We start from the raw sequence: 27472 nt of genomic DNA, 5'->3' as shown, positions 1-27472 counted from the left end.
ACATAAAATAACAGTTAATATCTGCCAAGTAATTACTAAATATCAGACTTTGATCTAAAGACTTAAAAGTATTAACTTGTTCAAGCTTTACAACCCCATGAGAGTGCTATTATTATCATCATTTTGTAGATAAAGAAAATCAGGCACATAGAAGACTTAAAGAAAGAAAACGAGTCCAAGGTCATATAGATAGGAAGTTGAAGAACTGAGATTTGAAGTGTGAGGAGGAAAACATTTCCTCTACTGTCTTATGCTCAAGCACTGGGGCCTGCAAATTAAACTAGCAACAGATAAATTAACAGTAGAAAAGGCAGACAATTTTTTCAAGATTTATTTATCTATTGGAGAGAGAGAGAGTGAGTGGGAGTGGGGGGAGAGAACCCTCAAGCAGATGTGGAGCCCAATGTGAACCTGAGCTGAAACCAAGAGCCAGGTGGACACTAAACTGACTAAGCCACCCACGTGTCCCAAGGCGTACAATTTTAAATAACTTTTACATACATGAAGGTTTACAATGAAGAATGAAAACACAAAAAAGCCGACTTAAGTGCTAGTATACAATTATAATCCAAAGAAAAGAGATTTGGGTTTTGAGGAATGAAAAATCATGGGGAGGGGACTAGGAGACATTTGAAAGAACTGATGGAAGCTAACTAGTATTTTTAGTACGGTTTGTTTATGTAAGATTGTCCCGATGTCAGTTCTCTGTCCCTATTCTTGAAATACATGGGGAACGGACAGTCTTTTTAATAAATGGTGTTGGGAAAATTGGACAGCCACATGCAAAAGAATAAAACTGGATTACTTTCTTATACCATACACAACAATATAGTCACTGGATTGAAGACCTAAATGTGAGACCTGAAACCATAAACTCCTAAAATAAAATATGGCCAATAATCTCTTGGACGCTACCCTTAGCAACATATTTATAGATATATCTCCTCAGGCAAAGGAAACAAAAGCAAAATTAAACTATTGGGAATACACCAAAATGAAAAGCTTTTGCATAGCAAAGGAAATGGTCAACCAGATAAAAAGGCAACCTACTGAAAGGGAGAAGATATTTGCAAATGATAAGGTATTAATTTTCAAAATATATAAAGAATTTATACAATTCAACACACACACACACACACACACACACAAATAATCCAATTAAAATGGGCAGAAGCCATGAACAGACATTTCTCCTAAAAGGATATACAGATGGCCAACAGACACATGAAAAGATGCTCAATATCACTCATCCTCAGGGACATGCAAATCAAAACCAAAATGAGATATGACCTCACACCTGTCAGAATGGGTGAAATAAAAAACACAAGAAATAATAAGTGCTGGCGAGGATGTGGGGGAAAAGGAATACTCTTGCACTATTGGTGGGAATGAAAACTGGTGCAGCCACTGGAGGAAACAGTGTGGAGATTCCTTTAAAAATTAAAAATAGAATTACTGGGATGCCTGAGTGGCTCAGGGGTTGAGTGCCTGCCTTTGGTCCGGGGCATGATCCTGGAGTCTGGGGATCGAGTTCCACATTGGGCTTCCTGAATGGAGCCTGATTCTCTTTCTGCCTGTGTCTCTGCCTCTCTCTCTGTGTCTCTCATGAATAAATAAAAAAATTTTAAAAAATTACCAAGTGTCCCAGTGATTCCATTACTGGCTATATATCCAAAGAAAATGAAAACACCAATTCAAAAAGAAATATGTGCCCCTATGTATAGTGGCATTATTTACAATAGCCAAGATGTGGAAGCAGCCCAAGTGTCTATTGATAGATGAATGGACAAAAAATATACAACAGAATATTACTCGGCCATAAAAAAGAATGAGATCTTGGGGATGCTTGGGTGGCTCAGTGGTTAAACATCTGCCTTCAGCTCAGGGTGTGATCCCAGGGTCCCGCCTTGGTCTCCCTGCATGGAGCCTACTTCTCCTCCCTCTTCCTATGTCTCTGCCCCCCTCTCTCTGTCAAATAAATAAATAAATTTTTTTCTTTAAAGAAAAGAATGAGATCTTGCCATTTACAAAAACATGGATGGATCAGGAGGGCATTATGCTAAGTGAAATGAGACAGAGAAAGATAAATACCATATGATTTCTCTTACATGTGGAGTTCAAAAAATAAAACAACAGACAAACATAAAATAGACTCTTAAGTACAGAGAACAAACTGGTGGTTGCCAGAGGGGAGGTGAGTGGGAGGATGGGCAAAATAGATAAAAGGGATTAAAGGATACAAATCTCCAGCTACAAAACAGTAAGTCACCGAGACGAGAAGTAGAGCATAGGGAATGTACTCAATAATATTGCAATAACACTGTATGGTGACAGATGGTGACCATATTTACCATGGTGAGCCCCGAGAAATGTACAGAATTGCCCAATCAATATGATCTAAAGTTGAAACTAAAATAACATTGTTAATTATACCTCAGTAATAAAAGAGTTGTTCTTTTTCCTGAATGTGAAGGCTAACAGACCTACCTCCCTTCTTCCCAGGGACACATGGCCCATGACATGGATGGGACCCATGATATTCACCATCCCCCTACAATAGACATCTCTTCCATAGCTGAGACTCTGCTGTTATAAGCAATGTTGCACCAAGCCTTCCTGCTCGTGGGTCCTTTGCCACATGTGACAGTTTAGGGGGTAAATTCTCAAGGAAGAATCACTGGCTATCTGACACCCACTGCTCAAATCAACATCGAATGTTGTTGAGACTGTAAGTAAGTGAGTACAAAATATGCTTTTCAAGCTGCTCTCAGGACTAGGGGGAAATAACTGCAAGATTTGTAATCATCACCTTCTTTCTATGGAAGTAAAATCAGTGAAAAGATGGCATGTAGATGAGACTAGCAGATCTGTGGTAGAAAGGGGAATTTGAATGCTTTAGGAACTTTCTAGAATCCTGCTAGTGGCAATTTCAGGAGACCAACGTTGCAGCCACAGGAAGCCACAGACTCACCAGGGGAGGCATTGCTTGGCAAAGAAAGCCCTCTTGGTCCCAGTCAGTGCATCTGGCACACCCACTCCATCAGGCTGAGGTGGAACAATGCGTCATAGTCTGGGACCAGTTGTGAAGAACAAGACGTCAATAATTACCAGCAGGCCATTCAAGCCAGAGATAGGATCAGGGTTGCTTACTCTGGGGGAGAGGCCTTAGTAGCCATGAAAATTGCAGAGGCAGAAACTGAGGCCCAAGAAATATGGGATTTGCCAAAGTCTTAGAAGGTGTGCTTCCTGACTGCTGTTCTGGCCAACTTTCCACCATGCCACAGCCATCCCATCGTGCCTAAAAGGACACCCCTGAGTAGAGAATCGCAACTGGTGAGGTGCGTATGTGTATGTGTGCGTGCACACGTGTGCACAAGTATGAAGTGACAAGGAAGTAAGTCTTGCCACACAGAAAACTTCCTTTAGATTGAGTTAATATTTTAGTCAACACAAGGAGGTATTGGGGAGTGAATATCTGAATAATTTCCAGGCAGCTGACAGCAAGGCAGGACACTTGGATGAGGCTTTCTTACTCCCTTCCTTTAAAAATATTCTACTATTCTACTACTCCATAAGCCTATGTAGAGAAGATATGCTTAATAAATGTACATATTGGTCACCATTTAACTTATCAATACTCAGCTACTGTTGGTTTATCTGTATTAGGTGGGGCTTTCATAAGGTATTTCCGAGCCCACTTTTGAAGGGCATTTTGTTGGTGCCTTAGTTAAAATCAAGGCAACTCTGAATTGCAAGAACGAAAACTGTAAAGATATTATCTTTTCAGGAAAATTCTTGATCTGGGGGCATTAGGATTTTACGCACACAGGCAATTCACACAATTAATGACACTCATTTCTGATTCTATGGGACGTTTGTTCCTATGTGTAGGCATCTTAGTGAATACCATTCCTTGATTTCTTGGCATCTCTTAAATGTGCTGGGGACACAACACACCACTCTTGCCTGAATACAATGCAATATTTCTGGTTCGTCTCAGTGCCAAACAGCTTTGCCCATCTTCAGTGCAACAAGAGCAAAATGTTAGGTGAGGAAAGGTCGCTTTTTTTGAAATGGTCACTTTTTTCTGTTTTTATTTAATAGTTCTGGGCAAGGAACTAAATGACTTCAGACTTTCACACATGACGGCAGATTGAATATGCCTGTTAGTCTCCCAACCTCTAAGTCCTCAGTAAAAAAAAAAAAAAAAAAAAAAAAAAAAAAATTGTTCTTAACAAAAGCATAAACAATAAGAACCAAGACAATGAAAAAGGAAAAAACAAAACCAACAAAATTTTGGAAGCAGGAAAAAATGGATTAAGCAAATGGATTTGTCTGGGACCAGGAATTCTGAATTGTAAACAGCAGGCGAAAAAGCAGAAAAGCAATCCAGAATGTCCTCAGAGGCTCCTGCAGCCAACGGTCGATTCATCTAGAAGGGTGTGTGAGGAGCTAAACACAGATGATGAGCGGCTGTTTAAGAACAGTGAAGCCCGGGGTCCCTTCCCCCTCTGGCTGGCTCCTCTCTAGACTGTGGAGTGCCAGGCAGAGGGCAGATAGGGTTACAGATCACAAACAGAGATGAAGTTCACAGATACGATGTTACAAGTTCCCCCAGCCATTTCCTCCCCAGACCTGCATCTGGCTCCCCAGCCCTTGCGGGAATCATTCCACCCTACATTCAAGAGATTGTAAAGTCCTCAGAGCAATCTGACCTGCCTAAGAGACCAATGTTTTTAGAGGGGCTGGTGCCAGCTCCTAGCAAGAGCACCCACATACACAGAGCATTCAGTTAGCCTTACTGGGTCCACTATGATCAGAGAGCCAACTCAACAGCTACTGGAGGAAAGTCCTCAGTGTAGAAGAGAGGGAGCAAAATGAAGAAACAAAAAACAAAGCATCCTTAGGGAAAGAGAGACCAAAGAGAGGAGAGGAGGGAGAGGGGCTAGGCTAGCATTACAATCCCTAGACATTTACAAGAAGATACCCAATCCATGACACAAAGAAAGGATGCTATTTTTTTTAATTACAAAACACAAAAGAGGTCCTAAAAATCAGAAGCAGAAGAGCAGAAATCAAAAACCCAATGGAAAATGTGGAAGACAAATTTGAGGGAACCTCCCAGAAAGCAAAGCAAAAGGACAAAGATGTAGAAAATAAAAATATGGAAATAGAAGTCTAGTCTAGGATTCTCAACAGTCAAGTCACGGTTATTCTGAAAAGGGAGAATGAGGAAGAAAAGAGGTAAGAAAAATCACTGAAGAAATGATCTAAGAATATTTCCCAGAACTGAAGAATCTAAGTTTTCAGAGTAGAAGCTTCTCTCCAGGAAACCAGGACAGTAGAGAAAACTAGACCCACACTAAGCTACATTATCCTGAATTTCCAGTCACTGGAGACAAGAAGATTCTAAAAACTTCCTGGAGGGAAGAGTAAGTTTACTATATGAGATGAAGGATCAGAAAGAGCAGATCTTCTCAATGGTGATGTTGGAAGTTCAAGACAATAAAGAAATGCCATCAGAATCCTAAGGGAAGATGATGTCCTACTTAGAAACTCATTCTAAGCCAACTACCAAGCTAGTCCAAGGACAGAATCAAGAATTTTTAGACCTCAAAATAATTTACCTTCATGTACCTTATTTTTTAAAAGATTTTATTTATTTATTCATAAGAGACACAGAGAGAGAAAGAAAGGCAGAGACACAGGCAGAGGGAGAAGCAGGCTCCATGCAGGGAACCTGATGTAGGACTCGATCCCAGGTCTCCAGGATCATGCCCTGGGCTAAAGGCAGCACTAAACCACTGAGTACCCAGGCTGCCTCTTTGTGTACCTTATTTAGGAAGCTATGGAAAGATGTGTTCTACCAAAGCAGTAGTTAACCAAAAAATTAAAAACATGAGGATTCCAACTAAGAGAAAAATAAAGAATTCTCAGGATGATGGTGACAAGAGGTCCTAGGTAGGCAGTTGTGCAGGCAGCCCAGAGATCAGCCAGTCTTGTCCGGAGCATGCTAGGAGAATGCTGGTGAGATTTTTTTTAAAGAAGGAAGAGAGACAGAGAGAAAGAAAAAAAGAAACCTAATGTATATGAAAATGTTGAGAGGTAATTTACACAAACTAGGGAGAGTTTGGGGATAAAACGTTGGTGAGAATATAGAAAACCCAGGATATTAAAAAAAAACAATCATAATTATCTTCAGAGAAAACAAAAAAGTTGTATAGGAAAAAAATAATAACCAGAGCACACTGCATAGCTCACCTGTCAGTGGCATTTGCATGGCCCTGGGAATGGAACACTGGATACTGTTCTAACCAAAATTACAATATCGCTCTACGAGGGAATGGGAGCACAGCGACGTGAGGAAGAGCTCAATCATCATATTCCGTAGCAGGAAGTCAATGGTGCTACCTAATATTGAAAAAGTAAGGGATCCCTGGGTGGCGCAGCGGTTTAGCTCCTGCCTTTGGCCCAGGGCACGATCCTGGAGACCCGGGATCGAATCCCACGTCAGGCTCCCGGTGCATGGAGCCTGCTTCTCCCTCTGCCTGTGTCTCTGCCTCTCTCTCTCTCTCTGTGTGACTATCATAAATAAATGAAAAAAAAAAAAGAAAAAGTAAGACATAACAATGTAAATGTGCTATGTAAAGAGATGGAGGGGTGCCTAGGTGGCCCAGTTTTCTAAACATCCAACTCTGTCTCAGCGTAGATCATGATCTCAGGATTGTGGGATTGAGCCCTGCGTTGGGTTCCATCCTTAGTACAGTCAGCTTGAGATTCTCTCTCTGCCTCGTCCCCTGCAGCTTCCCCCACTCACGTGCTCTCTCTCTAAATAAATAAATAAATATTAAAAAAATAAATAGATGTAGAAAAAAATTAGTTAAATGAAATAAAAGTAGTGGGCCATGGTGAAAGAGAAGTTAGTGATAGGATTGGGGGACAACTGTCTTTTTTTTTAAGATTTATTTATTTATTTGAGAGAGAGAGAGAGAAGGCCTGTGCCATTGGGTGGGGGGGAGAGGGAGAGATAGAACCTCAAGCAGACAGACTCCCTGCTGAGCATAGAGCCTGACGTGGGGCTTGATCTCACGACCCTGAGATCATGACCTGAGCTGAAATCAAGAGTTGTATGCTTAACCAGCCGAGGCACCCAGGTGCCCCAACTATTGTTTTTCATAACAAGCTTTGTATACTATTCAACTGAAAATTCTGTACATGCATCACTTTAATTAAAATTAAAACTAAGTACAAATAAAACGATTTAGAAAATCGAGGAGTTCACAAATAGATCAGCAAAATGGACATGCCACTCTCGTCCTTCAGGCTTCATTTCCCACAAGTTGCTTAGACTTCAGTTTGTAAACACTTCATGTCGGTATTTGCACAGCTGTCGATGTGTGAACTGCTCTGGGTTTGTGAGTCACAGGTCATGAGGCATAACATGCTAATATCGGAGGGTCTTCCACCGGAGGCTCTCAAGTACAGGGACAAGGAGGTGGGAGCCAAGGTTCATAGAACATCACTAAAGGGGGCCAGAGAATATCTATGACTGAGAGCAACTGATCAAGTTTTTCAAATGCATGGCGCTAAGTGAAAACAGCCAGTCTCAAGAGGCTACAGACTGTGTGAACTCATTAATATGACATTCTAGAAAAAGTAAACTATAGGAATAGAGTACAGATCAGTGGTTTTTAAGGACCAGGAATGGGAAGGGTATGGACTTACAAAGGAACACTGGAGAATTTATGTGGATGATTAGTAGTTCTAGAACTATACAAATTGGTCAAAACTCATAGAAGTAAACACAGAGAATTTACTATATGTAAGTTATTCCTTGGTAAAATGGACTTAAAAATTTAAATAAAAATCAATTGAAAATATCAATGGGTTTATGAAGTGAGGAATAAAAATGTGGTATGTCTACAGAATGGAATATTATTCATCTGAAGGAGTACTGACACAAACTACAACACAGAAGAACCTTGAGGATACTTGTGCCATGTAATAACGCCAGACACAAAAGGCTACATATCATATGATTCAATTTATATGGAATGCCCAGAATAGACAAATTTATAGAGATAGAAAGTACTTTAGTGGTGTTCTAGGGCCATGAAGGGGAGAACGAGAAGTGATTACTAACAGGTATAGAATTTCTTTGGTGGATGTTGAAAATGTTCTAAAATTCAATACTGGTGATGGTAATGGATTTTGTGAATATTCTAATAATCACCAAGTCTTAGACTTTGAAAGGATGAATCTTATGTATGTGGATTCTATCTCAATAAAGCTGTTTGAAAATACCAATGTGGAGTGTCACCGGGTGGCTCAGTTAAGCATCAGACTCTTGATTTAAGCTCAGGTCATGATTTCAGGGTTGTGGGACTGAGCTCCACAACAGGCTCTGTTGCTGGCTTTGGAACCTGCTTAAGATTATTTCTCTCATGGTGCCTGGATGGTTCAGTCGGCAAAGCATCCAACTCTTGGATTCGGCTCAGGTCATTATCCCGGGCTGTGGGATCAGACCCATGTCTGGCTCTGTGCTCAGAGTGGAGTCTGCTTGGGATTCTTTCCCTCTTCCTCTCCCTCCCCCTTTGCTCTCTCTCTCAAATAAATAAATAAAATCTTTTTTTTTTTTTTTTTAAAGAGTAGGGGCGCCTGGGTGGCTCAGTGGTTGAGTGTCTGCCTTTGGCTCAAGTCATGATCCCGGGATCCTGGGATGGAGTCCCTCATCGAGCTCCCCACAGGAAGCCTGCTTCTCCCTCTGCCTCTGTCTCTGCCTCTCTCTCATGAATAAATAAATAAAACCTTAAAAAAAAAGAGTAAATTATTTGGAAGATATCTCATATTATAATTAATCATTTGCAATGTAAAACATTTAGTCAAAATATTTGACCATTAAAAACAGATCTGGAAATTTTAAAAGTTCAGATTAAGCTTTCTGTGTGAAAATAAACCCAGGCCTTCTATCAGCTAGAATACTAGGAGAGAGTTTTTTTTTTTTAATACTGTCACAAAATCGGTGAGAAGACAGTTTTTAAATTTTATTTATTTATAAAAATATTTTTAAAAATATTTTTTAAAATATTTTTATTTATTTTATTTTTGTATATTTTTTATTGGAGTTCAATTTGCCAACATACAACACCCAGTGCTCATCCCATCAAGTGCCCCCCTCAGTGCCCATCACGCAGTCACCCCATCCCCCCAACCACCTCCCCTTCCACTACCCCTTGTTCGTTTCCCAGAGTTGGGTGTCTCTCACGTTCTGTCTCCCTCTCTGATATTTCCCACTCATTTTATCTCCTTTCCCCTTTATTCTCTTTCACTAATTTTTATATTCCCCAAATGAATGAGACCATATGTTTGTCCTTCTCCGATTGACTTACTTCACTCAGCATAATACCCTCCAGTTCCATCCACGTTGAAGCAAATGGTGGGTATTTGTCATTTCTGATGGCTGAGGAATATTCCATTGTATACAGAGACCACATCTTCTTTATCCATTCATCTGTCGATGGACACCGAGGCTCCTTCCACAGTTTGGCTATTGTGGCCATTGCTGCTAGAAACATCGGGGTGCAGGTGTCCCGGCATTTCACTGCATCAGTATCTTTGGGGTAAATCCCCAGCAGTGCAATTGCTGGGTCGTAGGGCAGATCTATTTTTAACTCTTTGAGGAACCTCCACAGAGTTTTCCAGAGTGACTCCACCAGTTCACATTCCCAACAACAGTGCAAGAGGGTTCCCCTTTCTCCACATCCTCTCCAACATTTGTGGTTTCCTGCCTTGTTAATTTTCCCCATTCTCACTGGGGTGAGGTGGTATCTCATTGTGGTTTTGATTTGTATTTCCTTGATGGCCAGTGGTGCGGAGCATTTTCTCATGTGCTTGTTGGCCATGTCTATGTCTTCCTCCAGACAGTTCTTTTAAAACAAAAAGGGGCACCTGGGTGGCTCAGTCGGTTACGTGTCTGACTCTGGCTCAGGTCATGATCTCAGGGTCCGAAGATCAAGCCTTGTGCCTGGCTTTGACTCAGCCAGGAGTCTATTTCTCCTCTGCCCCTCCCTGTGCTCATGCTCGCTCACTCTCTCAAATAAATAAATAAAATCTTTAAAAATAAATTAAAAAAACGAGAAGTACCAAAGCAATATAATTGTCCAAGGATTAATCATGTTTAGTAATATTATCAGTAGGTACCCTTTATAATTTTTCTGTATTTATATACCCAAACTCTAAAAACCATTACATTTTGTTGAATATTTCTGACTTTAGTATTTTCTCTTTTTTTTTTTTTGCCTGGTAACAACTCAAATTTTTCTTGCTTTTTATCTTATACTTTAACAATCAAGGCTGATAATTTAATTTATGGGGATTGATAAATGCTTGTATAAATCAAGATAGCATAATTAAAGAATACTTAGAGAAGAAACAAAATTTAACTCCACATTCTTTAAGAATGCTGGTCCTGGGGCACCTGGGTGGCTCAGTTAAGAGTCTGCCTTTGGCTCAGGTCATAATCCTGGGGTCCTGGGATCAAGGCTGGCGTCGTGCTCCCTACTTAGTGGGGAATCTGTTTGCCCTCTTTCTCTGCCCCTGTCCCACCCTCACTCATGCTCGTCCTCTCTCAAATAAATAAATAAGTAAATAAGTAAATAAATAAATAAATAAATAAATAAATAAATAAAATCTTCAAATAAAATACTTAAAAAGGGCAGCCCCAGTGGCGCAGCGGTTTGGTGCTGCCTGCAGGCTGGGGTGTGATCCTGGAGACCCGGGATCGAGTCCCACGTCGGGCTCCCTGCATGGAGTCTGCTTCTCCCTCTCCCTCTGCCTGTGTCTCTGCCTCTCTCTGAGTCTATGAATAAATAAATAAAATCTTTAAAAAAAAATACTTAAAAAAAGAATGCTGGTCTTTTGAAAAAGTTTAAATAATAAATTGCAACTCAGAACTTTTTTTTTTATTGCAAGTGTTTATCCAGCTCTACAAATCAATCATAATAGGCAGTCTTTTAATTTAAGATATTTTATTTTTTTAAGATTTTTTATTTTATTTATTCATAGGGATACAGAAAGAGAGAGGCAGAGACACAGGCAGAGGGAGAAGCAGGCTCCATGCATGGAGGCTGAGGTGGGACTTGATCCCGGGTCTCCAGGATCACTCTCCAGGCTGCAGGCGGCACTAAACCTCTGTGCTACCGGGGCTGCCCAATTTAAGATATTTTAAAGTTTAATTTACTAACTTCCTCCAAAAGTAGCCAAAGATACAAGAGTCTGTTTAGAAATCTCTCCATATTCACATGGCCGAAAAACCTCTTCAGAAGAGATAAGGTAACTCTGGAGGCATTTGTAGCTGATTCCTACTACTTTGTTTTATACTGTTTCCTAACGTACTTGTTCAGAAAGAATGTCAAAGAGCTCAAACTTATGGTTTATTTAAACCTTGTTTTCAAAGCACTTCTAGAATGATTGAGTAGGAGGCATCTCCGATAATCTGGTCTTCCATAAAAGTAACAAAAACACCAGCAAAAATGGCCCAAATCAACTTTTTCAGAAGTCTGGAAAGTAACCAAAGGCTTGCAACAATCTAGAGCCTGTTTTTCAAGAAAAGTGACTGAATCTCAGGTGAGAACTATGGCATTTTAATTGCCCTATTCTACATCCCCTTTCTTTAAGGCTGCGTAGCCTTGAGACCCAACAGTCTTGCAATCAATCAATGTGGGAACAAGCAGCCTAGCAGCCACTTGAGAAAGAATGGCAGCCCTGGAGCTTCCCCAAATACCACATTTCCAGAGAATGATCACTCTGATCTGTCTGGCAGCTCCTCTGTCCCCCACACAATAACCATGGGCGCAGCAGAAGGAGAACCAACACTCAAGAGCTCAGGAACCTAATTGGCGCATCCCCAGAGGGACGAAGAGGAGGCAGACCAGGACTCATGGGATCCAGATGAGGTGCACATGTGAGCTGCACACTTCTGCAGGCCCCTGAGAGCACATTCCAGGGAGCAGACCTCATTGGGACCTCCACAAACTACTATCAAAAATAATTCAGAAAAATGAATGTGGTTAAAAGCCCAGCCAAAACCTAACTCGTAAACAAGGGAGATCAATTATCTGCAAATCAAATGTCATGGAAAAAAGTCAGGGCAAAGTTTATAAAAGTAAAAATTGCAGACCATCTGTGGACCAGAGATTGATCTTTTTTTTTTTTTTAATTTTTTTTTTAATTTTTTGTCTTTGGACATGCGGATTAGCTGACAATTATCAAGGAAGGCAGTTTGCCCTGGAGCAGATGGACATACTTATAAGGGAAGACAATTTTAGTTGTTTATGGGTTTTCCAAGAAACCTTGTGATTTCAGCTGTGGATGAATGCAGAAAGCACCTTTGCCTTACTTATATCAGGTTGTGTTGTTTTCTTTCTTTTTTCCGAGAGAGAGAGAGTGCATGAGTGGAGAGGGGCAGAGGGAGAGGGAGAGAGAGAACCCCAAGCAGGTTCCATGCTCAGCACAGAGCACCACACAGGGCTCGATCCCACGATCCTGAGCTCATGACTTGGGCTGAAATCAAGAGTTGGACACTGCAGCAACTGAGCCACCTGGGCACCCCTGTGTTGTTTTCTTAGTTGAACTTCTGCCTTGTATGATGGTTAAGGGCATAGGCTTTGAGTCCACCAGACCAGGCTTGTCATTTCTTACTTAGGCAACACTGAACCTATGTTTCCTCATCTGAAAATATAGGTAATGATATCAACATCGCCGCGTTATTGCAGGACTCAGGCAGATAATGTTTGCAACATGCTTAATACCATGTTTCCCACATCAGAGACGCTCACAAACGGTAGCCTTTATTATAAAGTATTATGGGAATAGCTCACTGTGCCAGTCGAGGTCCATTCAGGAGAAAGAAACCACACGGTAATCTCGACAGGGCGAGTTTAATAGAAGTATTAACTCTAAGAGGGGATTATCTACTGAGGGGTAGAGAGAACCCTGAAGAACACAGGAAAAGAAGGTATGGGGATGGTCACTACCCCCAGGGCTGAGTGAGAGCATCTAAAAAAGGAAGAAATCTGAAAAGGGGGTGCCTTACAACCATAGCAACAAGGAACACCTTCCCAGAACTTGGGTCATAGTCTATCAGTGGTGGAGAATGATATATGAAGGGATAAAGAAGATATGATTCTCTTTCCTGGAAAATTCTTGCATTTGTACCTACACCTTAGTCAGGTCAGGATGACATAGTTTCCCTAATGCTAATTCCATGTGATATAATGAAACTCATATAGATATTTAAATAATTATAATGTCAATGTAATTCTTACACTTCAGAAGAAAAAAACTGTTAGGGCGGCCCCACTATAAATATTCAGTGAGGTAAAAAGCTGTTGTAAGATATCAGATTTTGTTCCTACAAAATTCCAATAATCAATTTTCTCTCTCTCTTTTTTTTTAAAGATTTTATTTATTTATTTGAGAGAGAGAGTGAGAGAGAGCATGAGCGGGGACAGGGGAGAGGGAGAAGTAGGTTCTCTGCTGAGTAGGCCGCCCGACATGGTGCTCGATCCCAGGACCCTGAGATCATGATCTGAGCCAAAGATAGACAGTTAACCGACTGAGCCACCCAGGCGTCCCCATCAATCAATTTTTGTTGCCAATAACTAATTTTCTGTGTTTATGATTCTTAAAAAAAAAACACCTTTATTTTTCTACCTCTAGTAAAGCATTTAAAAGATTTAGTAAAACAAAAACAACAAACCCCTAGGTCTTTGACAACTACTCTTGTTCAGTACTGGTTCTTTTTTTTTTTTTTTTTTTTTTTTTTTTAATTTTTTTTTAATTTTATTTATGATAGTCACAGAGAGAGAGAGAGAGAGAGAGAGAGGCAGAGACACAGGCAGAGGGAGAAGCAGGCTCCATGCACCGGGAGCCTGACGTGGGATTCGATCCCGGGTCTCCAAGATCGCGCCCTGGGCCAAAGGCAGGCGCCAAACCGCTGCGCCACCCAGGGATCCCAGTACTGGTTCTTAAATGTATTTTCTCTTCCTTGTGACCATGAAATAAGCAACCTGAAATTGACAGACTTTGGAATCCATTTTCTTTTCTTTCTTTCTTTCTTTCTTTCTTTCTTTCTTCTTTCTTTCTTTCTTCTTTCTTTCTTTCTTTCTTTCTTTCTTTCTTTCTTTCTTTCTTTCTTTCTTTCTTCTTTCTTTCCCTTTCTTTTTTTTTTTTGAAGATTTTGTTTTGAAATAATCTCTATACCCAACATGAGGCTCAAACTGACAATCCTGAGATCAAGCGTTGTAGGCTCCACCCACTGAGCCAGCCAGGCGCCTGGAGAAATCATTTTTCTTATAAATCCCATTGATCAGAACAGAAGACAGAATTGTTACTCTGAGTTATTTCACACAGAAATTATTTTTTCTGGCTGCTATTTTTTTTTAAACATTCCTCTAACTGCCAATTTCATGTCTTGGAAACACTGACATTTAGTTCAGTTTTGTATGCAGGTGGGGGTGTTTGCCCAATGCCGAGTTTCTGGAAAGAGTCATTTCCACACAGTGCGCACACACGAAAGGCGCTGAAAATGCTCAGAGGTGAATGCAGTGCTGCAGAGTGGCGAGTAGCATGCTAGGTTTGGAACCAAAGGCTTTGCATTGGAACTCCAGGCTTTTGGCTTAAACATGTATGCTGCCTGGGACCAGGTAAGTAGACTATTTGAGCCTGTTTCCTTACCAATGAAATTAGGTTGGTACTTAACCATGTTTGCTGTGATAATTCAATAGACACGAAAGGTTTACTATTGAGTCAAGCATATTAGGTACTTAGTAAAACTTATGAATATCTAGATCTATTCTAGGAAATATTTGTCCAAAAAATGTAATTACTTTTGTGTTAATAGGTTAATAGGATTACTTATTCAACATCTTACCAAAATATGGGCTTCAGATTTGCCATTTTGTAGCTCATGTCCCAAGGGAATTGTGTGTGAATATGGTATTAAATTAATAGAAAAGGTGTATGCTGAATAAACCTACCCACAACTATTTTTATTCATGCTAAGCCTCCTAAGCCCAATTCAGCACAAAGACAAGAGAGTTAGAGCTATAGTTTTTGCTACTCCTTGACTGTTCACTTGCTTTTGCTCTAAGTCACCATCTGCAAAACTGTAACAGAAGCACTTTGTTTATAAGATCTCTTCTTCCTCCTCTGTTGGTTTGCTTACTTGGTCAGTAAAACACTGAGCTTCTTCCCCATACCCGGCACAGACTAGACCATGTGGATTCAAAAGTAGATAATACATAGCCTCAGGGAGCTTAGATTTTAGTGATAGAAACAGACATCTGAGGCCAATAGCACAGTACTCTTGTGGTAAGAGCCACCCTGGAGCTCTGGAGACATGGAAGAAGACAGGACTATCTTTGCCCTGAACTCTAAGAAAGGTTTCATAAATACCAAGACATTTCAGTTGTATCTTGAAGAATGAGCACAAGGAGAAAGGCATTTCAGGCAAAGAATGAAGCCTATACTTAGCTACGGGATCCTAGAGATCCTGATATTACCCAGCAATGAGAGGCTGCTCAGAGTGGTTGAAGAATAGGGTGTATGGTATGAAGGGATGAGGCTGAGGAGGCTGACTAGAGCTGGTGTGCAAAGAGCTTCGTGTGCACACCGGGGGCTACAGTCTATGCAATGAGAAGCGCTCAGAGGTTCTCCATGGGGGAGTGCAATGAGCAAATATATTTTTTTAAGATTTTATTTAATATTTATGAGAGACACAGAGGGAGAGAGAGAGAGAGAGAGAGAGGCAGAGACATAGGCAGAGGGAGAAGCAGGCTCCCTGCAGGGAGCCCAATGTGGGACTCCATCCCAGGACCCCAGGATCATGCCCTGAGCCAAAGGCAGACACTCAACTACTGAGCCACCCAGGTGTCCCCAAATGTGGGTTTTAAAAAGCTTATTCTAAACCTTCAGATAGGAAGAATTACAAATTTTGTCATAAACTGACATTTCCTATTAACTTTGAAATGCACATATTCACTTAATCAGCACATGTATAAAGATCTATAAAAATATATTTATGGTAGCATTATTTATAATGGTAAAAACCTAGAAAACAATTGATATGTTCAACAAGAGTGAACAGGTAAAAATAAAATACAGTTGGTCCTTGAACAATGCAGAGATTAGAGACATCAACACCCCCATGCAGTCAAAAATCCACGATAACTTTTGACTCCCTCAAAACTTACCAAGAGCCCACTGTTGACCAGAAGTCTTACTGGTAACATAACCAGGTGATCAACACATATCTTATATATGTTATGTACTGTGTTCTGAACACAACACCTCACTTTTGCTTAATTTTTTTTGTATTTCTAGGCTACATAGTTTGTCTGCAAGTTTTTTCAAATTGTCACAAATCTCCAAAAAGTTTTCCAATATACTTGTTGAAATAAATCTATGTGTAAGTGGACCCAAGCAGTTCAAACCCATGTTGTTCAAGGGCCAACTGTAAGGACATACATAGACAATGGAATACGATGTGGCTCTTTGTTTATTTTACTTTTTAAAAAGATTTTACTTTTAAGTAATCTCTATATCCAATGTGAGGCTCAAACTTACAACCCCAAGATCAAGAGACACATGCTCTACCAACTGAGCCAGCCAGGTACCCCACTATGTGGCTCTTTAAAGAAAAAAATTACACTTCTACATTTTGGTCTGGAAGGTGGGCCCAGATATGCTAAGATTTTTTTTTTTTTAAGTTTTAGAATAGTATGGGTGGCATATTACCATTCTGTAAAAATAAAATATTAACCTTAGTTATTAACTGTTGCATTTATACATATGCCCATGTGTGCCTAAAACCTTACCGGATAGATAGAAAGGAAACCATTCTCAATGATACATTAATATTTTGTTTAATATCCATTTCTAATGTTTTCTTTTTTCAATTGGTAAAATATATTACACATATAATATTCCAAAAAAATATCTTAACTTTAAAGGAACTTCCAATCTTTGAGTGGAACATGATAGACTCTGTAGGAACAGTATCAGAATCCTAGAAACAGAGTGACTACATGGTAAGAGTGCAGCTCAGTGATATGGGTGCAGACACTGCCTGACTTCCCATCCCCAGTTCCACCATTCACTGCTAGTGAGGCCTAGTTACCTCTTTACTTCATACTTGGGTTTACTCCCAGCTGCAAACAGAGATAGCCATCGTGCCTACCCTCCAGGGCTCTGTAATGAGTCCATGATAAAGCATCTGTAAAGTCTAAGAGGAGTGCCTGACATGCAGTAAATGCTCTGAATGTTAGCTAGTGCTTTTTGCAAATAATGCTAATTGTTTTTCCTTCTCAATATTTAGTCTCTTCTTTCTTTCCTTTTTTTAGATTTATTTATTTATTTATTTATTTATTTATTTATTTATTTATTTATTTATTGAGAGAGAGAGAGAGAGAGATAGTTGGGAGAGGTGGAGGGAGAGAGAAACTTTAGCCGACTCCTTGCTGAGCTTGGAGCCTGACACAGGGCTCAATCTGACAACCCTGAGATTGTGACCCTAGCTGAAATCAAGAGTTGGGTGCTTAACCAATTGCACCACCCAGCGGCCCCTTTGTCTCATTTCTAGTTCTTTTCATATACTCTCAGAGCTTCTTGCTTTAGTTTTTCTTTGCTTTACTTAAGATTCACTTAAATGACTTCGATAAAAGTAGAGTTTATTATGAGGACACAGCTGAGTATCCAGTGTTTTACCTCCACAGAGGGGAAGGCTCTGCCAGAAAGGAGTTTCTCCCAGGATCACACCCTGAGCTGAAGGCAGAAACTCAACCACTGAGCCACCCAGGTGTTCTGCTTGTTCAACATTTAAAAATAATCTCTGTAATTCACCATATCAAAAAATTAAAAGAAGCCATATGATCATCTCCAATATGCAGGAAAAACTTGACAATGTTCAACACCATTCTCAGTTTTAAAACTGAGAGAAATAGAAAGGGACTCTTATCAATCTGATAAAGAACATCTGCAAACACCTGCACCTAACATCACACTTAATGAGGAACACAGATACTTTCCTCTCAGGATTAGATAGGCAAGGATGTCTGCTTTCACTACTCCTATCAAACACTGTGCTAGAGGTTGTAGCCAGTGCAATAAAGCAAGAAAAAGAAAAAAGAAGAGTTTGGAAACAAATAATTCCTTTTCTATTTGCTGATGACATAAGTGTTTATGTAAAAAATCTCAACAAATGTTATAGGTCTCCTAGAACCATAAGTGAGTATGTCAAGTTGCAGAACACACAGTCAATGCAGAAAAATCATATTTTCATGTACTAGGGTATTATTTTTCTATTGTTGCATAACAAATGGCCACAAATTTAATGGGCTGAAACAATAGAAACTTAACATCTTAAAGTTTCCATGCGTTCAGAATCTAACTGGTTAAATGCTCCAAGCTCTGCTCCAATCTCTGCTCCAAGCTCTGAGCAGGCTGAAATGAAAGTTTGAGCAGGGGCTGTAATCTCAAGTAAGGCTCAGGATCCTCTTTCAAGCTCCTTCAGGTTGTCAGCAGATTCACTTCCTTGCACAGAACCCTCAGCTCCTAGAGCCCACCCCTTTCTGGGGCAGATCACCTCATTGCTTGTTTTCTCTTTCAGGGCTTTCAGGAAAGCATCTAACTTCTCTCTTGCCTGATCTGTAGACTCTCTTTGAAAGTGCCCACCTGATCACATCAAGCTCACCTGGGACGATCTCCCTTTTGAGTAACTCAAAGTCAAGTGATTAGAATTATAATTATATCTGCAAGATGTCTTCACCTTTGCCTACTGATAGAAATGATCTGCCGGCACTCAACATGAGGGGAACATACAGAAGGTGGATGTCATAGGTTTATGTTAGAATCCTGCCTCTGTCAACTAGCAATAAACAATTGTAAATTGAGCTAAAAGACAGCTCTACTTTCAAAATCGCCAAAAATCATGAAATACCTAGGGATCCCTGGGTGGTGCAGCGGTTTGGCGTCTGCCTTTGGCCCAGGGCGCGATCCTGGAGACCCGGGATCGAATCCCACATCGGGCTCCCGGTGCATGGAGCCTGCTTCTCCCTCTGCCTATGTCTCTGCCTCTCTCTCTCTCTCTCCCTCTCTCTCTCTCTCTCTCTCTCTGTGACTATCATAAAAAACAAAATCTTGAAATACCTAGATAAGACTCTAACAATAAATGTACAAGATTGCATGTCAAAAACAGCAAAACAATTAATATTGCTAAAATGGCACTTCTTTTCAAAAATTGGTCTATAGATTCAATGCAATAAAAAAAATCCTAGCAGGATGTTTTGGTTGTTGAAATTGACAAGATGGTTCTAAAATTTATATGGAAAGGCCAAGGAACAAGAATAAACATTTTTTTTAAAAGAACAAATTTAGAAGAGTCCTTGTACCTTATTTTAAGACTTGCTATATAGCTACTATTACTAAACCACTGTGGTATTGAGGAAAACATAAATACAGTGATCAGTGGAACAAAAAGTTCAGAAACAGACTCATGGATACATGGCAAATGGATTTGCAGCAAATGTGCAAAGGCAATTCAATGGAGAAAGGACAGTCTTTGCAGAATAGAGTGCTGGAAAAACTGGACATCTACACAAAAAAAATCATTTTCAACTCATACTTTGAACAACATATGAAAATTAACCCCAGGGCAGCCCGGGTGGCTCAGCGGTTTAGTGCCGTCTTCAGCCCAGGGCATGATCCTGGGGACCCAGGATGGAGTCCCATGTCAGGCTTCCTGCGTGGAGCCTGCTTCTCCCTCTGCCTGTGTCTCTGCCTCTCTCTCTCTCTCTCTGTGTATCCCTCATGAATAAATAAATAAAATCTTAAAAAAAAAAAAAGAAAACCCCAAACTGGTCATAGATCTAAATATGAAATCTAAAATTATAAAACTTCCAGAGGAAAACATAGGAAGAAATGTTCGTGACATTGGGTTAGGCAATTTTTTTTTTTTTGTATATATAACTTAAAAACAATTCATTTTAAGTTCAATAAATTGAACTTCATTCACATTAAGAATGTCTCCTCTTTCTTTCCTTTGAATTTCTTTTATTTATTTGACAGAGCACAAGCAGGGAGAACAGCAGGCAGAGGGAGAAGCAGATTCTCTGCTTAGCAGGGAGTCTGATGCAGGGCTTGATCCAAGGGCCCTGGGATCATGACCTGAGCTGAAGGCAAACCCTTAACGGACTGAGCCACCTAGGAGCTCAAGAAAGTCTCCTTTTTGAAAGACACTGTTAAGCTAACAAAAAGCAAGACACAGACTGAGAGAAAGTACTTGTAAGTAACCTAAGTAGCTTCACCAGTTATTGTAACCAGATTATATAAAGAACCCTTAAAACACACACACACAAAGAACCCTTGAAAGTGAATAATAAGAGCAACCCAATTAACAAACTGGCAAAAAGTTGTAAACAGACACTTTCCCAAAGAAGATATAAGGATGGAATATGCGCAGATAAAAAGATGCTCAACATCATTTAGCAACAGGGAAATGCAAATCAAAATCACAATGAGATGCCACTACACCATTGACATTAAACGAAATAAAACACATAACACCAAGGGCTGACAAGGATGTGAATACAAGCTCTTGTAAGTTGCTGGTGAGAATCCAAAACCGTATAGCCACTTTGGAAAAAGAGTTTGGCAGTTTCTTTAAGGTTAAACATATTCTTACCTTGTGATCCAGCAATCACTCTCCTCAGTATTTACCCAAGTGAAATGAAAACTATGTTCATACAAAAACTTTTACCCAAATCTTTAGTGGCTTTGTTTGTAATGGCCCAAAACTGGAAACAGTCCAAAGGTCCATCCACGGTGAAATGGACAAATGAACTGTGGTACATCCATAAAACAGAATATTCCTGAACAATAAAAAAGAAGAAGCTACTAATACATACAATCCCTTGAATGAATCATAAAGGCATGATGCTGAAGGTCTCTAAAGGTCACATATGGTGTGATTCCGTTTGTATGTCACTCTTGAGAAGATAAAACCATAATGGAGAACATACTAGTGTCTACAAAGGGTTAGATCTAGATGGTCAGTGTGTCTATAAATGAGCAGCATGACCGACGTTAGCAGTGATGGAACAGCTCTGTGCTCCAATTGTGGTGCCAGTTACCCAAATATGGGCCTGTGTTAAACACATGGAACTATACACTTTAAAAGTCAAATTTACTGTGTAACCATTTAAATATTACCAAGAAAATTGTTGCCTCTGATGAGCAGGATTGATTGGAGGGGGAGAGTGGGCCAGGGCACTACTGTTTTTCATTACAGGGCCATCTTGTTTTAATTTCCCCTTTAACCAATTAGCTTGCATTACTTTGATAAAAATAGAAAATGGATGTATGAGAAGCTATAGTTCCTGTGCTTAAGTTGCAGCTTCACCATGCAGTAGCTGTGTGACATTGGGCAACTATCTTAACTTCTCTGGGCTTCAATTTCATCTCAAAAAGGGGGCAGTAAAAGTAACTCCCCACCCCCCCTTTTTTTTTCACAATTTTCAAATTTTTAAGTAATCTCTCTCTCTTTTTTTAAAAAAGATTTTATTCATTTATTCATGAGAGACACAGAGGCAGAAACATAGGCAGAGGGAGAAGCAGGCCCCATGCAGGAAGCCCGATGTGGGACTCGATCCTGGGACTCCGGGATCACACCCTGAGCCTAAGAGAGACGCTCAACTGCTGAGCCACCCAGGCATCCCTATTATTAAGTAATCTCCACACCCAACATGGTGCTCAAGCTTACAACCCTGAGATCAAGAGTCACATACTCTACTAAGTGACCCAAGTCACATACTGAGCCAGCCAAGTGACCCAAGAGTAACTGCCTTTTCATTAGAATTAAATATGATGAAACTCACACAGTTTTTAGAAAAAGACAGGCCACGAGTGAGCACTTAGTCAACTGGCTATTAGAAGATAATGAATTGTTACTATCCTAATTGTATTATTATAATAATAATGATTATAAATTGCTAAATATGAATGTATTAGCAAGCCAGCGTGTTATTCCTTTCAGATTCTTTCTTTCTTTATTTTTTTTTTAAGGTTTTATTTATTTATTCATAAGAGTGTGCAGGTAGAGGGAGAAGCAGGCTCCACATAGGGAGCCTGACGTGGGACTTGATCCCAGGTCTCTAGGATCAGACCCTGGGCTGAAGTTGGCGCTAAACCACTGAGCCACCAGGGCTGCCCCAGATTATTATTATTTTTTTTTAATTTTTATTTATTTATGATAGTCAGAGAGAGAGAGAGAGAGGCAGAGACAGGGGCAGAGGGAGAAGCAGGCTCCATGCACCGGGAGCCGGACGTGGGATTCGATCCCAGGTCTCCAGGATCGCCCCTGCGCCAAAGGCAGGCGCCAAACCGCTGCGCCACCCAGGGATCCCCAGATTATTTCTTAATTTAACTAAAGTAGCAGAATTCCTTTGATGCTTTGTAATGGCTCATTTGGGGATATATTTTTAGGTTTATATCCTGTACTTCCCAATTCCAAAAGATATGAAATCTATCTTATAATCTGATGAATCACAGTCATGGTTATTTGATAACAAATACCTAAAACATTGGGCAGGTCTCCGGTGACAAGACTTACGAATGACTCTACTTCCATAAATGCCTTCTATTTCTGGTCATTTATTCCTAACAATTTTTTTTAGAGAGAGAGAGACAGTGCACATGTGAGCAGCAGGAGGGGGGCAGAGAAGAGGGGGAAGAAAACCTCAAGCAGACTCCATACCCAGCTTGGAGCTGGACACGGTGGGGGGTGGGGGGGGCTCCATCTTATGACCCTAAGACCATGACCTGAGGCGAAATCAAGAGTCAGATGCTCAACCAACTGAGCCCCCAGGCGCCACTATTCCTAACAATTTACAACAACAGGGAAAATCTATAAAACTGTAGGTCTTTACTTACTGTTACAGTTACCCATTACACTGACTTATTCTTTAGGATAATTTTTTTTCAGAAAATAAAAAAAAATAGATCTCTATCGGTGCGATGATATTTTGTAGCCTCTTAATTGCATTTTCCTGCTGACAAGGATGATGTCCATGCTGTCAAAGGGCCCATCACCTCTTTCGGAGGCCTGCTCTGCCCCCTTCCCTCCACGTACCCTCCTTGGTGGATGCCCAAAGGAGCACGGCTGACAAATAGCTCAAGCCACGGGCGCTTCTCACTCATGGAGCTGAGGAATCCTCCACGAAACCCACAGGGGACCGTGTCAGGAGAGATTGTAATTTGTGTCTGTCTCTTGCTGCTGTGAATACTTTTCCTCCTCTCTGTTCCAAGGAAGCAAGAGTCTGCCTTTCATTGCTGCAGGGGTTCATTAACGGTTTGGGGGATGCTGAGCCAAAAGCAGAAATGCCAGGCATCCAGCAGAGCGTCCCCACCCATTTTTTTTAAAGATTTTTATTTATTTATTTATTCATGAGAGAGAGAGAGAGGCAGAGGCAGAAGCAGGCTCCACGCAGGGAGCCCGACATGGGACTCGACCCTGGGACTCCAGAATCATGTCCTGGGTTGAAGGCAGGCGCTAAACCGCTGAGCCACCCAGGGATCCCCCCACCCCATTTTTGATGGGGGGTGCCCTGGGCTTTCAGAGGTGAGGAACTAGACTGAGGAAGGTTTGAGAGGGGCAGAAGCGAGAGAGAGAGATGCTTCGAGCTTCCCCCCAAACAGGCAAGGGTGGTAGCCGGGGTATTTCTGCATTTAGCAGATACCCCAAAGGCACCAGCCCCCAAGGGGTGTGGGTGTGTGAGTGGAGGTGGAGTACGAATATGGAGAATGGGTGCAGAGCCCATGCTGCATGGGTGCAGCAGTGAGAGTCCCCGGGGTGGGCATCGCGGACAGCGTTGTGGGTTGTGGTAAGGGCCACTACTCTGGGTGCTGGCTCACCTCGGAGGACACTGCAGATGCTCTGGCACCCAGATCTGACCCCTTGTAGATGCTTTCCATCCTCTTAGATTTGAGCATTCTGACTGGTAACTCCTGGCAGGTTTCTTTAACAAGGCACTTAAAAACAAAACAAAACAAAAGCAAAGGAATTAGCTGGTAAGAAGCAAAGAACAGTGTGGCTTAGCCATACAGATTTAATAAATGTGTAATTTAAGCCTATAAGCTAAACTAATCCACGTGACTTTATATTACACAGGTGTGGTCCTATTTTTACTTGCCAATTCCCTCCTCTAGTGGAATTAATAGCTTTCTCACTTTCTTCTTTTTCGTTTTCGTTTTTGTTTTGAGTTAATTCAGTGGTTTATTATTTTGGTTAACTCTTTGAAGAACTAATCATTGGCTTATCTTTTCTATTTATTTAAGTCTCTAATTTGTTAAGTGCTATCCCAGTGAACAATGCTTGACTACTTTGTTTCTTTTCTAAATCTTTCAGCTGAGATCTGTTTTATACCTTCCTTTTGCCTTCTTCTTTATTTTTCTTTCTTTCTTTCTTTCTTTTTATTTTTTTTTTTTATTCAAGAGAGAGCTTGAACAGGGTTTGGGGGATGAGGAGCAGAGGGAGAGGGAGAAAATCTTTTTTTTTTTTTTTTTATTCATGAGAGACACACAGAGAGGCAGAGACACAGGCAGAGAGAGAAGCAGGCTCCATGAGGGGAGCCTGATGTGGGACTCGATCCCAGGACCCTGGGATCACGACCTGAGCCAAAGGCAGGTGCTTAACCATGGAGCCACCCAGGTGTCCCTGAGAGAAAGAATCTAGAGTAGGCTCCATGCCCAGTGTGGAGCCCAAGGCTCACAGCCCTGAGATCATGACCTGAGCCGAAATCAGGAGTCGGACACTTAACCAGCTGAGCCACCCATGCGCCTTCCTTTTTGCCTTCTTCTTCATATACTTATTTAGAGAAATATATTTTCTTCTAAATAACATTTTGCATTGATGAATTTTGATGGGTGGAGTTTGTGTTTGTAAAATAAGATGTTTTAACTTTTTGTGGGCTTTCTCTGTAACTCTGGTGTTACTGTGGGGAGTGTTTTAAATTCTATGGGGATATTAGTTAAGGCTCTTCTGGGTACTGGATCACTTAGGTAACAGTGTAGAAGATTGGAAGGATCCTGGGGCAGCTCTTCATAGCATAGGAAGAGATGGGTGCCTGGCTGGCTCAGTCGGAGGAGCATGAGACTCTTGATCTCGGGGTTGTGAGCTCGAGCCCCACGTTGGGTGTAAAGATTACTTAAATAAATAAATAAAATTAAAAAAAAAACAAAAACAGTAAAGGAATTACTGATCAGCTAGGTCCTGGGATGCAGATGCCTGGCGGCCCAGCCAGGGCCTCGTGGGACCCAGCTAGGAAATCCAGTCGAGCCTCTGGATCTCTCTGTGGCAGGTTTCGGATCCTGGGAGAGAAAATCTGTAGACCTGGCTTGGGCCAGGTGTCCATTTCCTGGCCCAGTGGGAGGATACAACACAGAAATGACCCCTGTGGAGCCACTGTCTGAGCATCACTGGGGCTCCCAGAACAGAGAAGTGTGGTGTGGGCAGCTACCCCTGTGTACCCAGCGGAGTGACTGTCACTTCCTAGCAAGGAATCTGGCCAGTAACTTCTCTCAGTTCAATTTTCTCATCTGTAAAATGAGGATCATAATAATACCAACAACTTCATAACTTATGGTGAAAATTAAGTGAGTTGATATTTGTAAACACACACAACAGTGCCTGTCACCTAACACTGTCTACATGTTTGCTGTTGTATCTCTAAGTTTATCTACATATGTCCTGTCTATTCTATTTGCTTGAAACTTCATAACCCAATACACGGTTAGTTGGAGTGCAAGAAAGATTCATATACATTTTTATTTTATTTTATTATTTTTTAAAGATTTATTAATTTTTTAAAAAAAGATTTTTATTCATTTGAGAGAGAGCGAGTGAGCAAGAGAGCACACAAGCAGGGGGAGCAGCAGAGGCAGGGGGAGAAGCAAGATCCCCACTGAGCTGGGAGCCTGACTCGGGGCTCCATCCCAGGACCCTGAGATCATGACCTAAGCTGAAGCTCAACTGACTGAGCCACCCAGGCACCCTATATACATTTTTAAAAGTTAGATTCCCTAGTTTTGTATCTAGTTCTCTGAAACCCTTTGTTATTTCTATCTGACTGGTGGTACTGTTCTGGTTCTGTGACTGGTTCGTTCAGCAACATGATATTTTTACCACCTTTTTGTTTATTTGATCTGCTAAATTCTGAAAGCAGGGTGCTAGGGAATCCCAAGTTTTATTTATTTCCTCTTGGATGACTGTCATCTTTTCATTTATATATTTTGTTGTTACAAAATGTGTGGCACCTAATGAATATCGCTGTGTTGTCATTACTCACTGTGCCTTTTATCATTCTAACGTGCCAATGTTGATATTTCCTTGGCTTTTGTTTAAGTTCTATCAGAGATCATGATTTTTTTTTTTTTTCAGAGATCATGATTAAGATGCCTGCCTCTCTTCCATTTACATGGGCTTTAATTTTAGCTTACCTTTTCTCTTTTCTTTTCTTTTTTTTTAATTTTTATTTGTTTATGGTAGTCACACACACAGAGAGAGGCAGAGACACAGGCAGAGGGAGAAGCAGGCTCCATGCACCGGGAGCCCGACGTGGGATTCGATCCCGGGTCTCCAGGATCGTGCCCTGGGCCAAAGGCAGGCGCTAAACCGCTGCGCCACCCAGGGATCCCTCTTTTCTCTTTTCTTTAAATACGTCTTTGGACATAATCCAAATCCATCAAATCCTTGGGTTGTTTTTTTTTTTCCCCTTAATATTTATTTATTTATGGGGGGATGGGCAGAGGGAGAGAGAATCCTCAAGTGGACTCCCTGCTGAGTGGGGGGAGCCTGATGCAGGGCTCCATCCCTGGACCCTAAGACCAAGGCCTGAGCCAAAAGTGAGTCTGACACATAACAGACTGAGCCACGCAGGTGCCCTGGGTTGGGTCTTGCTTTTTTAATTCACTCAGTGACTCTTTTAAGAGATTTGGTGCACATTGTAACTGTCACATGGCACTACATTTCCACTTGGTGTGTCTTACTTTGTTGCGATGGTCTTTAGGTAACTGGCTGTCAGCTGGCCCTGCGGCCGCGTTGTCCCAGTGCTGGCTCTGTTTGGCCGTGCAGCACCCGGACGCAGAACGCACCCTGCCTCTGTACACACCCCCCCCACACTTGCACACACCCCCTAAGCTCCAGCCGCACTGCCTCACTTTCCACATCCCTGAATGCAGATTCTCTCCCCTCTGCTGGGAATTCCCGCCCCCTCTTTCTTTGCCTGGCTAACTCTTCCTTTATCCCTGAAATTTAGGGTTAAACATCCCCTGAGAAGCTTTCTCTTTCTTAGTCTGGGGCAGGTGGCCCGTCCTTGCCTTCCTATATAGTTTGAATAGAACCCCATGACACCCGCTGCCT

The 27472-nt window shown here is 41.2% G+C and overlaps 1 long non-coding RNA gene across 1 annotated transcript in view; it reads left to right on the top strand.

Moving 5' to 3' along the window:
* The window catches only part of LOC111091788, a 45983-nt gene that overhangs the window by 7202 nt on the left and 11309 nt on the right, over nucleotides 1–27472 (top strand). Inside the window, exons 2-3 of the long non-coding RNA XR_005376075.1 lie at nucleotides 14511–14705; nucleotides 18668–18884. This is a non-coding gene — a long non-coding RNA (uncharacterized LOC111091788). The remainder of the gene's footprint in view (nucleotides 1–14510; nucleotides 14706–18667; nucleotides 18885–27472) is intronic.

Source organism: Canis lupus, chromosome 22 (genome assembly GCF_011100685.1).
Source record: "Canis lupus familiaris isolate Mischka breed German Shepherd chromosome 22, alternate assembly UU_Cfam_GSD_1.0, whole genome shotgun sequence".
NCBI classification, from domain to species: domain Eukaryota; kingdom Metazoa; phylum Chordata; class Mammalia; order Carnivora; family Canidae; genus Canis; species Canis lupus.
The sequence above is the reverse complement of the archived record's forward strand: the minus strand, read 5'-3'. Positions and strand labels throughout refer to the sequence as shown.